This window comes from Sus scrofa, chromosome 18 (genome assembly GCF_054392235.1).
Source record: "Sus scrofa isolate SSC_HxYL_T2T_F1_AM1 chromosome 18, Sscrofa_HxYL_maternal_Yorkshire_Landrace_v2.0, whole genome shotgun sequence".
NCBI lineage: Eukaryota > Metazoa > Chordata > Mammalia > Artiodactyla > Suidae > Sus > Sus scrofa.
The window spans coordinates 55,511,711-55,526,444 of NC_139400.1; the positions used below are offsets into that span (position 1 = coordinate 55,511,711).

The 14,734-nt window shown below is 41.5% G+C and overlaps 1 long non-coding RNA gene across 2 annotated transcripts in view; it reads left to right on the top strand.

Annotated features, from left to right (window-relative positions):
* The window catches only part of LOC102164754 (uncharacterized), a 163,378-nt gene that overhangs the window by 36,151 nt on the left and 112,493 nt on the right, over positions 1-14,734 (top strand). Inside the window, exon 1 of one of the 2 annotated variants that reach the window (XR_014834122.1) lies at positions 12,986-13,112. The exons of the other annotated variant lie outside the window; for it this stretch is intronic. This is a non-coding gene — a long non-coding RNA (uncharacterized LOC102164754). Of the gene's footprint in view, positions 1-12,985; positions 13,113-14,734 lie in introns of those variants that run through there. 2 annotated transcript variants of the gene reach the window in all.

Below are 14,734 nucleotides of genomic sequence, written 5' to 3' on the forward strand. Positions count from 1 at the left end.
TTGTTGACTTGTTAATGATGGCCTTTCTGACACATATGAGGTGTTACCTCATAGTAGTTTTGATTTGTATTTCTCTAATAATTAGTGATGTTGAGCATTTTTTCATGTGCTTGTTGGCCATCTGCATATCTTTGGAGAAATATCTTTTCAGGTCTTTTGCCCATTTTTTAATGGGGTTCTTGGTTTTTTTGCTGTTGAGTTGTATAAGTTGTTTGCATATTTTAGAGATTAAGCCTTTGTCAGTTGCATCATTTGTAACTATTTTCTCCCATTCCCTAGGTTGTCCTTTTTTTTTTTTCCTTAATGGTTTCCTTTGCTGTGCAATAGTTGGTCAGTTTGATTAGGTCCCATTGGTTTATTTTTGCTTCTATTTCTGTTTCCAGTTTATCTCTAAATCTATTTGAGTCTTGCAAAATTTCTCTCAACAAGGCTTTGTAGTTTTTGGTGCCTAGATCTTGCAAATTTTTTGTTACATTGATTCCTAGATATTTTATGATTTTTAGTGTCATTGTATTTGCCTTTTTTTTTTTTTTGCCACACCCATGGTGTGTGGAAGGTCCCAGGCCAGGGTCCGAACCTTGCACACAGTTAAGGCCTCTGCCACAGCTGCAGCAACACTGGATCCTTAACATGCTGTGCCACAAGGGAACTTCTGTATTTGGTATTTTTAAAATTTAATTTTCAAATTGTTTTCAGTATTACATAAATATACAGTTTTAAATATCAAACAACCTTGTTAATAATTTGAATAATTTGCGGTTTCATTTGATTCTCTGTACATTTAATCATGTCCTATGTGAACAAGGATGTTTTACCTTTTCTTTCCTAATATTTTACCTTTAATTTCTTTCTCTTGCCTTATTGTGCTTTTATATTTTCTGGTATAATATTCAATAGAAAAGATATGAGAGTGTTAAGGGTAGAGTTTTATTTATATCCTTTATCAGATTAAGGTCTTTGCTCTTCCTAGTTTGCTGAGTATTTTTTTTTTTAACATCATGAGCAAGTGAATTTGTCAAATGCTTTGTCTATGAGCATATTTGAGATATGAATATATTTGAGATGTACATTTTTATTTCTCCTTTATTCTGTTAATGTGATGAATTACTTTACTTTAGAATGTTAAGACAACTTTACATTCCTGGAGTAAATCTGATTTGGTCATGATATATTATCTTTTCAGTCTATTATTAGATTTGATTCATTAATATTTGCTTAGGATTTTTGCATCTATAATTTTTTATACCAGGTTCTGATATCAATGTTAAGGCCTTCATAAAAAAGTTGGGAAAGTGTTTCTTCTTTTTCTCTTTTCTGAAAAGTTTGTGTAAGTATTCATGATTGAAGCCATGTGAGCATGTGATTTTCCATGTGAGAAGTCTTTAAAGATTTAATTTCTATAGTAGATATGAATACTGAGATTTTTCTAGTCTTCTTAGGTCAGTTTTGGTAAACTTTTTCCTGCAGTTTGTTTATTTCATTAAATTTTCAAGTTTCTTGTCATAAAGTCTTCATAATACCCTTTTTTTAAAAATATCTGTAGGATTTGTAATGATGTCTTCTTTTTCGTCCTTGAAATTGGTTATTTGTGTTTCCTCTGTTTCTAAAAAATAACCTAACACTCTTTGACATAAATTGCAGCAATATCTTTTTGGATCCCCATCCTAGAGGAATGAAAATAAAAACAAAAATAAACAAATGGGACCTAATTAAACTTAAAAGCTTTTGCACAGCAAAGGAAACTATAAACAAAATTAAAATACAATTGGCAGAAGATCTAAACAGGCATTTCTCCAAAGAAGACATAGATGGCCATAAAGCACATGAAAAGATGCTCAACATCACTCACTATTAAGAGAAATGCAAATCAAAACTACAATGAGATATTACCTCACGCTGGGCAGAATGGCCATCATCAAAAAGTCTACAAACAAGAAGAGCTGGAGGGTGTGTGGAGAAAAAGGGAACCCTCCTACATTGTTGGTGTATATGGTGCAACCACAGTGGAGAACAGTATGGAGATTCCTTGAGAAACTAAATATAGAACAATCATATGACTCAGCAATCCCACTCCTAGGCATATATCCAGAGAAAAGTACAATTTGAAAGGAACATGCACCCCAGTGTTCATAGCAGCACTGTTTACAATAGCCAAGACATGGAAGCGACCTAAATATACATCAACAGGATTAGATAAAGATGTGGTACATATAAACAATAGACTATTACTCAGCCATAAAAAGAATGAAATAATGGTATTTGCAGCAACACGGATGGACTTAGGAAATTATCTTGCTAAGTGAAATTAGTCAGACAGTGAGACACCAACATCATATGTTATTACTTATATGTGGAATCTAAAAAATGGATACAAAAGAACTTATTTACAAAACAGAAACAGACTCACAGACTTTGAAAACAAACTTATGGTTACCAAAAGGGAATAAATTAGGAGTTTGGGATTAACATATACACATTATTGTATATAAAAATTGTATATATCACAAGGAACATTACTCAATATTTTGTAATGGCCTATCTGGGGAAAGAATCTGAAAAAGAATGGGTATATGTATAAGAGAAGCATTTTGCTCTACACCTGAAACACAACATTGTAAATCAACTATATTCCAAAAAATTAAATTAAAAAATAAAAAATCAATCTTGTTAGGTGTTTATGAATTTTATTAATCTTTTCAAACTGCCAACTTTGATTTATCTCCATTGTATGTATATTTTATATGTCATTGTTTTCTGCATTTATTTTATAGCTTTCCTTCTATTTTTCTTGTGCTTAATTTGCTGGGTTTTTTCTCCCAAGCTTCTTGAGATGGAAACATGTCATTAATTTTCAACCTTTCTTCCCTTAAAATATATGCCATAAGTACTATATTTTCTTATACTTTATTATATGCATGTAGTTCCATAAACGTCCCTTTAAGCACTGCTTTAGCTGCATTCCACAAGTTTCGATACATTGTTTTCTCACTCGGTTCAAAATATTCTCTAGTTTCTATTTTGATTTCTTCTATGACCTATGTATCATTTAAATGTGTGCTGCTTAATTTCTAAAGTTTGGCGATTTTCTATTTATTTTTCTGGTATTGATTTCTCATTTAATGCTACCCTCATCAAAGAAAATATTCTGCGTTCAACCTTTTAAAAGTTGTTGAAACTTATTGTATGGCCCAGTTGATGATCTATTTTGGTAAATATTTCACAATCACTTAGAAAGAGTGTATATTCTCCAGATACTGGGTAAAGTATTCTAAATATGCCAATTAGATCACATGTTGGTTAACCATGTTGTTTCAAATTGTTTCTTTTTTTAAAATTAATCTTTTATCTGCCTGTTCCATTAGTTACTGAGAGAGGTTTGTCATAGCTGCTTCTAGTCTGCCTCTGGGGAACGTGGGCAGGGCTCCCCGTACAGCGGTGGAGGCTGGTCCTGCCTTTACAGAATGTGTGAGTCGCCCTTCCTGGAGTCATGGGTCGGAACTTTTGCTGACAATGAGTGTCAACCTGAGAACTTGGGCTGAAGTAGACTAGGCAACCTCAAGGCGAACCACAGGCTTATATTGAAAATTTAGCGCCCTATTTGAATGAAGAAAATAGAACTTTGTCAATTACATAATTGGCTTCTGGTTGGATTTTTCTTTTAATTTTACTTTATATTTTTGGCCACAGCATGCAGGAGCTTGATGTGGGAAATCAATTCCCACACCAGGGATTGAACCTGAGCTGCAGTGGTGAAATCGCCAAATCCTAACCACTAGACCACCATGGAACGCCCCTGGTTGGATTTTTAATTTCTTTGGTCTGTTATTTCTTCTTTAAGTCAGGCCATAAAAATGCTCTCCTGGAGTTCCCGCCGTGGCGCAGTGGTTAACGAATCCGACTAGGAACCATGAGGTTGCGGGTTCGGTCCCTGCCCTTGCTCAGTGGGTTAACGATCCAGCGTTGCCGCGAGCTGTGGTGTAGGTTGCAGATGCGGCTCGGATCCCGCGTTGCTGTGGCTCTGGCGTAGGCTGGTGGCTGCAGCTCCGATTCGACCCCTAGCCTGGGAACCTCCATATGCCCCCAGAGCGGCCCAAGAAATAGCAAAAAGACAAAAAAAAAAATGCTCCCCTTTTCCAGGCTATAGAGCAGACTCTACAGTCTTGGCCAAGGTCTAGGGAAGACTCTGAGGAATGGGAAACCGAAGCGTACAATGCAGATGCTGGGAGGTACATGATAAGTACCTTTTACCTGGGAGATTTGCTTCCTCAGCATCTTCTGATTTTGGAAGCGAGACCTGACACTGCCTGACATATGGGTTCAAACACCCCCCTGTAAACCTAGTTTCTAAGTGGCAGACTTTTTCCAGATAGGCATACGTGCTATCTTCAAACGGTCTAGGGATCTGGGCTTGGCATTGACGAGGGGTTTACAGATGAGCTTCGACTTCTTAGGAGCACTGGGTTGGAGAAGAGCAAAGGTTTGTGAATTGAGAAAGACCTAGTATTGCTTGCACTTTCTAGTGATGCGGCAAGGGCAAAATCACAACCTCTTTGAGCCTCAATGCTTTCATCTATAAGGTCTGATTCATAGGATTTATGATTAAGATGGAATGAGTCGGAAGCCCCTAGCACTGTGCCTGGCTCTAGAGCTAATCAACCTGCTGGTTCTTCCACCTCATTTCCCAGTCTCTCCAGTGAAAGAATTGAGCCTAACATTTGGGCTTAGTGTCAGAGACTGAGTGCGGGGTTTGCTGAGGAGCCAGGCACTGGGCTACGGCTGGGAATCGGGAGGGCTGGGGTCTGCATGTCCAGGGTTTACTAACAACAGCAAAGTCTCCTTGCTCAAGGAATGAGGACCAAGGAGTTCCTGTTGTGGTGCAATGGGAACGAATACAACTAGTATCCAAGAGGATGTGGGTTCAAGCTCTGGCTTCACTTGGTGGGTCGGGGATCTGGTATGGCTGTGGCTGTGGCATAGGCTGGCAGCTGTAGCTGCAATTAGACCCCTAGCCTGGGAACCTCCATGTGCCATGAGTGCGACCCTAAAAAAAAAAAAAAAAAAAAAAAGAACGAGAACCAGTTCATAGCTCCATTCGACCCCACCCAATACCCTCCACTTATGCCGATGTGGTTACGTATCCCAGGAGAATTGTAAGCCAGCCAAGAAAGACATCACAGGCACTTCAGTTTCTGTCCAAGTGTGGAAAAGCCTTTCACACGTTGACCCAAATAGAATGCTAACGTTTTCCTTTTGCATAGGACTGGGATCTTTTAGCACTCATCGCTTTCCAAGACGTGCAGTAAAGCCCATCATAGGAAAATGTTATTGCCAGCGGCTGAAGGAGGGCTGGTCGTTTGGGCTCAGCAGGAATTCCAACCAAAAGGGAAGCCTCAGCTCAGGCTGGTCGGGAGTGATGACCTAACTTCCAGGGCCTGTGTGGGAGGTTCTGAGCCGGTATTCAGGTTGACTTGCGGTGATGGAGCACAGACCTCTGGGCAGAGCCTGTCTAAACTGTGAGAACAACTTACAGGTCTTCTCCAGGATGGGCTTCATCTCGGGCAGGCTGCACTGAGGGTCCAGAAGCTCCTCCCCGCTTGGTGGGCAATCAGGCCGAGGCTGATTAGTGAATTCTGCCACGGAGCCAGGAGAGGCTGGTCGACCCATTGGCTCCTTCTTTTCTGATTTCTTTTAAAGTTTAATTTTAATTTTTCTCAAAGGAGTAAATTACATACTGGGAAAAGGCAGGGAAAATAGCAGCCCTCAATCTCCCTTCTTTGCCTACATTAAAGGCTAAATCTTTCAATTTTTAAAGGTTATGGATTTTTATGTTCAAAGTTTTTTTTTCTTTTATTAAGGACAACTTCAAATCTATACAAAACTTGGGAGAATAGTATGGGAAACCCCATATTCCATCACTGGCTTCAACCACCACCATCACATGGCCAACTGTGTTTCATTTCTCTCTCTCCACTCTCAGATTATTTCAAAGCAAATCCAAGTCCCTGAATTATTTCACCTGTAAATAATTTACTATGACTCTCTACAAAGATAAGGAATCTTATTTTTAACATCACAGCATACCATGATCTCAATATCATCAAATATCCAATGTTCCAAATTACCAGATGGTTTTAGCATTTTTAAAATATTTTGCCTCAGTATTTCTAAGTAATATGCTTAGATTTGAGTCATTTATTTTCAAATCCATTAGTACATTTGCTCTATTCCCAGTTATTGCTCACCTTTTTAAAAATTTTTTTTTTTCTTTTTAAGGCTGCACCTGCAGCATACAGAAGTTCCCAGGCTAGGGGCCCCATCAGAGCTGTGGCTGCCGGTCTGCGCCACAACCACAGCAACGCCGGATCTGAGCTGTGTCTGTGACCTACACCACAGTTCACAGCAATGCCGGAGCCTTAACCCATTGAGCGAGGCCAGGGCTCGAACCCTTGTCCTCATGGATGCTAGTTGGATTTGTTACCGCTGAGCCACAGCAGGAACCCCCCATCCTCATCTATCTCAGAGCAAGTCTGCAAATCACTGAGGGGCAGAAGGGAGCCTCTGGTGAGAGCTGATGATCTCCCAGCTGGGGTCCCTCCTATGGCCTTCCCAGCAGACACTGGCCTTCTGAGCACATGGGGCTCTGTGCTTTCACTTGGTGGGTGTGAGCTCAGTGTTGGAGACACTTGCTCCCCACAAGTGTACGTGGAGCACACCGCGCATCTATGTAATAGCTCTCACATTGCTTCCAGACCCTGGGAAAGCCAGGGTGACAGTGCCAGTTGTTTCTGAGGTCGCCAGCGTGGTGTAATGGAAAGACATCCCAGTTGCTGGAACTAATAGAGCTCAGGTTTAAATCCAGGCTCTGTCACTGGCAGCTAAGTGACCTTGGAAAAATTATATAACCTCTTTGAGTCTCTGTTTTCATAAAGTTTAGGGGTAACAATGCTTACCTCTAAGGGAAGTTGTTTTAAGGACTCAGTGCAATAATACACATAACACATTAGAATACCTGGTACATAGGGACACGGTAAATTCATGTGCACTCTCTCTCTCTGTTGTATATATATGTGTGTGTGTGTGTGTGTGTGTGTGTGTATATGTATATATATATAGACTGTGCATATACATTGTCCAAATATAATATTTTACTTTTTATAGATAAATGAACAATGAATTAACTCACTTTTATCTTGCATATTTATTATTGCATTTATTTAAAAAGTTATCTAGCCTTTCTATTTAAACCTCTACTTATAACTGCCTAAAATAAAAATGTAAAATCTGGTCAATTTCTTTCAGCAAGACTTCTTTAATTCAAATTAAAAATCCAAATTATAGAATTTTCTAAAAAATAAAATAACTTGATATTTATCATTTATGAATATTTATAAATTATTTGTAAATATTTATAAATTTTAGTTTCATGTAATGTTAACTGATGAAAAGTAAATTCCTCTCTCTAGATTGAACTTACTTTGACAGACACGTGACTCACACAGTTAAAAGTCTTCAATCAGGGCTCCTCTGGTTACAAGGGACAGAAAGAGAACATGAATTAGCTTAAGAAAAGAGGAGTTTTAGAGCCATGGCTCAGTGGTTAATGAATCCAACTAGGAACCATGAGGTTGCAGGTTTGATCCCTGGCCACGCTCAGTTGGTTAAGGATCCGGCACTGCCATGAGCTGTGGTGTAGGTCGAAGAGGCAGCTCGGATCTGGCATTGCTGTGGCTGTGGTGCAGGCCGGCGGCTCCAGCTCTGATTCGACCCCTAGCCTGGGAACCTCCATAGGCCGTGAGTGCGGCCCTGAAAAGACAAAAGACTGAAAAAAAAAAAAAAAAAGGAGTTTTACTGGAACACAGGTGTGGGAAGCCTAGGGTTTGCATTGTCTCCACTTCAGTCATGATCCGTGGCTGTATAAAACGCTGGTTTGTCTCTTTCTCTGGCCATCTCTCAGCTCTGTGCATTGGTTTCAATGTGAAGCGTCTCCCAATTTTCAAAGGTGTTCAAAGTAGCTACCTAGCATCTCTAGCTTGTGCTGTGTTTGCAGCTCTCAATCCCCAGGGAAGAGGAACTTTTCTCTCCCAGGATCTGTATGTATGGTGAGAGCACAGCACAGGGATGGGGTGGTTAGTGAGAGAGGCAGTTTTACTGTTACCATGTGGAAGGAAAGGGGTGATTCTCTAGAGGCAAAGGCATGAGTTGATTCCTTAAACGGAAACTGTTCAGGGAAAAACAGTTGTATTTTTTACGATGGCAAATGGCTATTGATCATGCTAGCTCAATCAATATACTCTAACTTTTATCAAAGTTTTTTCTTTCAATTAAAGTGAACGGTCTTCCCTGCAAATGTGTTTGTGCTATTAACTTCATACCAAATAATTTATTTACAGAGTGAAAACGTTCTTATGCTTCAAGCACTAGTTCTAAGCACAAAACATACCTTAAACCCATTTAATCTTCCCCAAACCACATGAGATAGGAACTCTGACTATCTCCATTTCATAGATGAGTAAACTGAGGCTGGGCAAGTTAAGCAACTTTTCCCAACCTTGCAACTAGTAATTAGAAGGGCTCAGATCAAACCTGGAATGTCTGGCTGCAAAGCTTGTACTCTGAGTATCTAATGACAAAAATATCTAATGACGCAATCTCAGGGTGTGTCCTGGTGCCATAGATGACAACCGAGTGAGATCCATGTTACTTGTAACACACATGATACTGTTTATTCTGAAATAAAGTTAATTCCTCAATGATTAAGCTACTTCTGTGTAGTTAGCGCTATAGTAGGTGTTCTAGGGGTTGGGTGGATCATATGTCAAACAGGGAGACTTGGTCCTCTCATTTAAGAACCTCATAATTCTGTCTGAGGAGGTAAATCATGCAAAACAAACAAACAATAAAACCAAAGCCACCCAGGAGCCTTATTCATATGTGCTGGGGAACAGGGACAGGAATCATGTCTGGGGCTGGCTGCGCTTAGCTAGGAAGCTTTGTGAGAAGGTGAGTTTTAAATTGAGCTATAAAGGATGAGCAAACTCAAGGGAAGCCTTTAATAATGATAAACAGTGGGTACGACAGCTGGCATTGTGCGTTGCCATGTACCAGGTGATCTGTAAAACCTGTTATGTGACCTCTCATGTAGTCTTCATACATGATAGCCCTGTGGGGTAGGTATTACCACTGTCCTCATTTTAAAATATGAGGAAACTGAGTCATAGAGAAGGTTAGGAACTGTATTCAAGTTCACACAGCTACTAAATAAAAGAGGGATTCGTGCTGAAGTTGGCTGACTCCAGAACCTAAATTCCCAACCACTACGTGCTTAGATATATCCCATTAAGAAAAATCCCATCTTGGAGTTCCTGTCGTGGCTCAGTGGTTAACGATCTGACTAGGAACCATGAGGTTTCGTGTTTGACCCCTGGCTTTGCTCAGTGGGTTAAGGATCCGGCATTGCTGTGAGCTGTGGTGTAGGTTGCAGGCACAGCCCAGATCCTGTGTTGCTGTGGCTGTGGCATAGACTGGCAGCTACAGCTCCAATTGGACCCCTAGCCTGGGAACCTCCATGTGCTGCGGGAGCAGCCCTAGAAAAGGCAAAAAGACAAAAAAAAAAAAAAAAAAAAAAAAAAAAAGAAAGAAAGAAAAAGAAAAATCCATCTAAAAGTGTTGAACCTTATCATATCTCCAAAACACTGGTAGGGCTGGTGAAGCCTTTCTGGATTCTACATGGAGGGAGGAACCCTTGAGTGCACAAGTGGATGTTCTGAGTTCCGCCACCTTCATGCAAGTGGCTTTGCGGGTGACCTGGTGGAGGGCATTTACACATATGAGTAGCTCAGCCAGCATGACACTGGGAAATACCTAGGCTTCATTTTGTCCAAGCCAGATCATTACAGAAATTTCCACAGGTGTCTTTCCTGGGGCCATACATTATCAAGGCTCTGCTATGATGGTAAAGGTTAGACTATATCAGTCTAACTTTAAACCAGCGAAAGAGCAAGGCACAATTATTCACTGGGTTTGCTCACATCAGCATAATCTGAGTGACCCATCCCCAAAGGCAAGTCAAAGTGAGCAGGAGAAGCATGTGGGTGAAATACAATCAGAGGCAGGGGAAGGGACTTGCGAAATCAACGGAGCTTTGCTGAAAGACATCTTCTGATCAGCTTTCCAGCATCCTTTTGGCTATAGTGTCCACAGGTGCACCCCAAGTCCCTAAGTCCTTGAAGCTGACAACCAAGAAGCTGGATATGTGTGTGTGTGTTTATTTCAAGTATGTTTAAATTCAAGGTCAGAAATTCTGTTGAATGTATTAAATGGCTGAAAAATTAGGAGAGTGCCAGGCTCTGCTTTAATAGGGTTTTCTAAAACATAAATAAAAAGTAGGGAAGGGAGATGCATTCTTTGGGCCTTGTCTTCCTTCACAGCAGGTACAACTGGTCCAGGGTCTCTCTCTTTACTAATGAAGGGACCTTATTCCACTCACCCTCAGAGCTGCTGCCTGTGCACCAGTCAGGAAGCTGACATCAGACCCACATGGCCAGAAATGCCTTTAGAGGTGGATCAGGCCCAGAAGACTGGCTGCCCAGAGTGTTATGGAATCTCTATGGAAACAAATGATAACATGTTGGACAGCAGAGAAACACTATGTCCATCCAGCTCTGGTCTGACGATATGGTCCCTAGAAAAATGGCTGCAACTGAGCCTTGGAAATACATCTAAGGGGTCAGCCTTAGGAGGCTTCATAAAGGTAAACCCCCAATAGCTTTTGAAGGTCAGTCTTTGTTGTGGGGAAGGTGAGGTAGTGGTAGGTGTGCCCACCGCCCTATGTCTTGCCCCTGTTGTCCATTTTCCTCACCAGGGCCAGGACTATGGGGAAATAGGCTAGGTACTTAGTGCACAAGATTTAAGGGGATACTCACTCTCTGGTACTTGCAGTACTATAACCAGAGGAATGTTCCAAATAAGCACATATGAGTGCTCCAAAGATGAGTCCAAAGGCCTTCATCAGGCTTAGAGCAGCGCTTCCCCCACTTTCATGTGCCTGCCAACCTCTTGGGGAGCTCTTGCTCATCAGATGCACAGTCTGGGTTAGAAGGTCACAGGTGGGTCTTGAGATTCTGCATTTCTTTCTTTTCTTTTCTTTTTTTTATGGCTGCACCTGTGAACTATGGAGATTCCCAGGCTAGGGGTCATATCAGAGCTGCAGCTGCTGGCCTACACCACAACCACAGCAATTCCAGATTCTGCGACCCACACTGCTGCTCATGGTAATGCTGGCTCCTTAACCCATTGAGTGAGGCAAGGGACTGAACCTGCATCCTCATGGATGCTAGTTGGGTTTGTAACTACTGAACCGCAATGGGAACTCCAAGATTCTGCATTTCCAACAACCTCCCAGGTGATGCTGAGCCTACGGGTCTGGAGACCAAACTTAGAATGGCGAGGGTTCAAGTGCCAACGAAATGAGGCCATGAGCCATATCTGGCCTGTCACCCCTTCTTGTAAAGTTTTATTAGAACATCTTCATTTATATATTGTCTGCAGGCATTTTTCTGAAGAGTTGAATAGTTTTGACTAAGACTGTAGGGACCACAAAGCCTGAAATATTTACTACCTGCCCTTTACAGAAAAGTCTGGAGATCCCTGGTTTATGGAGTCTGTTTTTGTTTCTCATCACTCACATTTTAGCCAAATGCCACAGACTCTAGGGCTTTGCAAGTGATTTTAGTTCTCCTTTGATGTCCTATCCCTTCTCTTTGTTACTTCTTATCTTGCCATTGGATCTCAGCTGAGATGTTATTTCTTCCATGATGCCTTTCTTGACCTTCCCAACCTGAGCAAGGTGACTCATAGCACCTAGAGAGTCTTGAACTTCCCATCGGGATAGTAATTAACCTGAACCGAAATTGCTTATTTCATCATCTGGATCTCCCATTAGATCATAGACGTCTCTCTCTCTCTCTTTTCTTTTTTTTTTGGCTTTTTAGGGACACACCGTGCAGCTAATGGAGGATGGAGGGATGGAGGTGCGAAGGCTAGGGGTCCAATCAGAGCTGTGAACGCTGTATCCTTGACTCACTGAGCAAAGCCACAGATTGAACCATGTTCTCATGGATACTAGTTGGCTTTGTTACCACTGAGCCATGATGAGAACTCCTCTTTTCTTTTTAATTTTATTGAAGTATACTTGACTTACTGTGTTGTGTTAATTTCTGCCGTACAGCAAAGGGATTCAGTTATATATTCTTCTTCATATTCTGTTCCATTATGGTTTATCACAGGATATCGAATAGAGCTCCCTGTGCTCTGCCTGAGGATCTTGTTGTTTATCCATCCTACGGATGCTCGTTTGCATCTGCTGGTCCAAAGCTCCTGATCCTTCCCCCCCCACCCTCCTTGGCAACCTCAAGTCTGTTCATTATTAGAGCATAGACTTAAGGGTAGAGACGACATCTGTTAATTACTGAATTCCTAGCACCAATCACATAATATTAAGTTTTAAGTCTGATAATTTTATGACAAATTTAGACACCTTTCTTATTTTTAAGAACCCCAAATGGACAGAGGTCTGGCTATTCCAGAGAAATCCAACCCAATCTGCTTCCCAGTTCTAGTCCCCTTAAAGAGGATGAAATCTTCTGTGTTCATCCACCCTAATGCTAAGACTGTATTGAAAACCCCTACATCCACTCACACCACACACACACACACACACACACACACACACACACACACACGCACACACGCACACACGCACACGCGCACACACACACTGGTTTTTGGCTCTGATTCCTGGGTTTGGCAGGGGACCTACATATCTTCTGAGATTAAACTATTTGAGAATTTAAGAGTGGATCTAGTTTTCCTGGAATCTTCTGTACTCAGATTCTTAAGAGCTGTGGTAAAGATTTTAGCAGGGGGGAGAGTGAAACTCTTGCTTATAATTTCCATTAATGGGGACAGTGGAAATCCAGTCCAACAGGCCATTTCAAGAAAGTAATCAACCATTAGGTCAACTGCCTCTTTCAAGAGGCCAAGCAGGGGTTTCCAAAGCTCACTTCTACTCAGCAGGGCCAGCGGAAGCTTGGGTGAAGAGCAGAGTCTGCCCGGTGAGTTGCCGTGGGCCAGCCTGGGGTTCCCTCGGTTTCTTCCTCGAGGAGATGGTATGCCCTTCAAGGCAGCCCTTCTACAGTCAGAAGGAAGCATCCCGTGGCGAAGCTTAAAGACCTTAAGCCAACCATTGATTGAAGCCTGGTTAGATTATCGGGGTGAAATGTTCTGAGCAAGCTGGATGCACCTTAAAACACCAGTTGTTTAACCCTCCCTGGAGATGTTCAAATCATCGCTCCTGTGATTGTGTATTACGAGGCATTTACCTCCTTCCCTCACCTTCTTTATTTCTCTTTGTTTATGGTAGTTAACCAGGACACATCCCCTCAAGTTCATAGTTAACTCTCAGGATCTATGTCTGTCCAGTGCCGCTGCTTTTTCGTGATCGCCGATGAGTAGTCACGACTTTTTAATATCATAGGCATTTCCTCTGCAATCTCTCTCACTCTTTTTGAAGTGAGAAAAAAGCTCCTTTGGAGGAATTATGTAACTCTAGAAACAACAGCCAGTATTGGAGACATCCTGCGACAGTGAAAAGTCCAATTCCAGATGTGGGGTTTTGATTCTCCAAAGCAGTGTGTGCGAGGAAGTGGGGCGGGGGGGGGGGGCTTGCAGTGGGATCAGGAATTCATTAGAGATTTGCTGATTTCTTTCCCTGGACCCTTAATAGTTCAAGGCAGGCAGCTGAGAGGGGATTTGGGGGGCAGGTCGAGGTGGGCCGGGCCTTTAGCCCTGTCTGTTGAGCAAGAAACTATCACCCAACTCTCAGGTACCTGGCCTATTTCCCTCTTGATGCTCTCAGTTTATGCTTCCCAGTAACCATCTGGGGCAGAACAAAAGGACAGGGGTCCTTGGGGCAGATATTTTATTTATCTGCTTATGTTCCTTCGTGCAGTCTGAATATGTTAAATGGGGAACTTCTGGAGTTTTGGAAATTTGACCATTTTTTTCTCCTCTCCTTTTAAAATATGAAATAGTTGGTCATTTCTCTATTTTGGTCTTGTCATAGTTGGGATTTTTCAGGCCACACACAGACATGCTTTTTAGTTTTGGCAAGAAGTAAACAGCTGAGGCTCATAAATTACATTCATAAATATTTAGTGTACTTCGTTGTGTTAAGGAGTTTTAAAGGAAAGGAAAGAAAACCAAGACGGGGTAAAAACAAGTATTTATCCAGAGGAAAATGAAATCCCTTTATTTTATTGTTTAAAGACTTGAAAGTAGTCACCAAGAAACAGAAATGAACTGTTGAAGTTTTCAAAGGAATCATATTCTGCTGCCAACATCACAGCAAGGAAAAAAAAACTCCATTTCAGTAAAATTTGGGATTAAGTGTCCTACGATGACAGGCTGAAGAAATAGTTGCATTTAAGAGTTGAGGAATCAATGGAGAAAAAGAAACTATGGTGCTGGAACCAATCAGTGAAGTAAGAGGGAGTTGATCTGGGGTCAGACAGTGGGCGGGGTCAGGGACCCTGCTTCTTGTCTTCTAGTTCTGGGGTAGGGAACCCATACTGCCCTCCCGAGTCTGGGAGAGAAAATCAGGTGTACCCCACATTAAGAAACTTGAAAGCATAACTACTTGCATGTATCGGAATTGGTGCTGGGTAGGAATGATGGG